This window comes from Tupaia chinensis, unplaced genomic scaffold (genome assembly GCF_000334495.1).
Source record: "Tupaia chinensis unplaced genomic scaffold, TupChi_1.0 Scaffold000028_1, whole genome shotgun sequence".
NCBI classification, from domain to species: Eukaryota; Metazoa; Chordata; class Mammalia; order Scandentia; family Tupaiidae; genus Tupaia; species Tupaia belangeri.
The window spans coordinates 5,847,125-5,849,010 of NW_006159458.1; positions in this window are offsets into that span (position 1 = coordinate 5,847,125).

A 1,886-nucleotide genomic window follows, 5' to 3' on the forward strand; every position below is an offset into this window, starting at 1 on the left:
TGGCCACGCCGCAATCCCTTCTCCTCCATTCTCCTCTCGGGATCTTGGGCACGCATGCACATGCACCCGGCGTGAGTTTTAAGCCACTGGGTCCGGGACGCGAACCGCGGTCAACTACGTGGGAGTTCAGCAACATAGCCATTACACTAACTGCTAGTCCCAAGGGTACATAGTATTTTTAAAAATTAGCCAAGTACCTATATTTTAACATCCAGAATTGGTTCATGAAAGCATAATTCTCACTTGTCCTTATTAAAGAACTGACATACTTGAAAGTTCTAGGACTCTAGGCACTCACTGTGCTAGTAAATATTATTAAGAAAAATACATCAGAAGAAAAATGGTTATTGGGCTGTTTGGAATGGGAGGGCAGCTGTGGTAGTGTTCTTTGTCCCCGAAACGCACCCTTAGGAAGGAAAACACAGAAACACCCTTCACACTGCTCTCTTGAGAAGTACTCCTCAAGCTCAGAATAACCTCAAACAAACAAAACCTTATGTTTAGCAGAGAGTAGGTATGGAGAAGAGACTGTTGAAAAAGACACGGAACACTGGGCTCTTCTTAGAAAGAATTTCTGTGCTCTTAGTATCTGTGCTTTTAGTGTCTCTGAAAGCTGTTTACCAAGGGAAAGGATGGTAGAAAATGTACCCATTAAGGTGCTGTTTGAATCTCTATATTTGACTTCAGTTTCTAAGGTGAACAAACTGTGTAAATACAACTAAAATTACCTTAGGGTTTCTGTATGCAATACATTTACATTTTTTTTTTTGAATGTAGTTGGCACTTTACTTAGGGTCAAGCTTATAAATAAAGCACCAGGTGTGTAGTGAAGATTTCTTGAATGGGCCTTGATTTTCATACCCACCCCCCGATTCATTAATTCTCAACACTTACGTGGAAATCAGACTTCATTTGGAGAAGCATAATTTTTTGAAGGTTTTTGCCATAGGGCACTTGCACTCACCAGAGAGGAAAGAGACAGAGACAGTGAGAGGAAAAGTGAAAAATCACTCCCTAGGGGAGATAACCACACCATAATCCCTTCTCTTCCATTCTTCTTCTGGGACCTTGGGCACACACACACACACACCCAGTATGATCCTCAAGCCACCAGGTCTAGGACTTGAACCACAGTTGTGAGAGTCTAGCACATTAATCACTATGTCACCTGCTGGCCCTGCATCGTGGTTTTTTTTTTTTTTTTTCCTTTTTTTCCCCCTTCTCCATTTTTCCATCCTGTTGGTATTGGGGTACATACGCACATGTGCCCAGCATGTTTCTTTTTTTTTTACTATTAGTTATTTATTTTGCATTCACTCACTGAACATCATCACATCATACAAGATGCAGTTTCCCATCCAGAATACAATATATAGTGGCTTAGTCATACATGTTATCATCACAAATAATTTTCCATTTCTTACCCTCTGTCATATCCCACCCTCTTCCTGCTCTATCTCTGATATCTGCAATTGCTTTCCCTTCCTTTTTTTCTACCCCATTTTATTGGTTAAAAAAAATCTTAATTGATCTAACTATTTTCAATAGCAAGTTCAACTGATATATAAATATCTGTGAACAAATGTTTGACTTTAGGCTGATACTGGGAGTAGAATGAATGTACTATAAATTAGCACCTAGCTGAGGCTATATAGCTTACGGTGGTCGTTAAATAGGTATTTTTTAATATGTTTTTTTTAATTTCAAGAAAGACAGTTTGGGACCAGCAGTTAGCATAATGGCTATGTCGCTGGACTCTTACGTAGTCGACCGTAGTTCGTGTCCTGGACCCGGTGGCTTAAACTCACGCCAGGCGTGTGTGCATGCGTGCCCAAGATCCCAAGAGGAGAATGGAGGAGAGGGGATTGTGGTGTGGCCATCCCCCC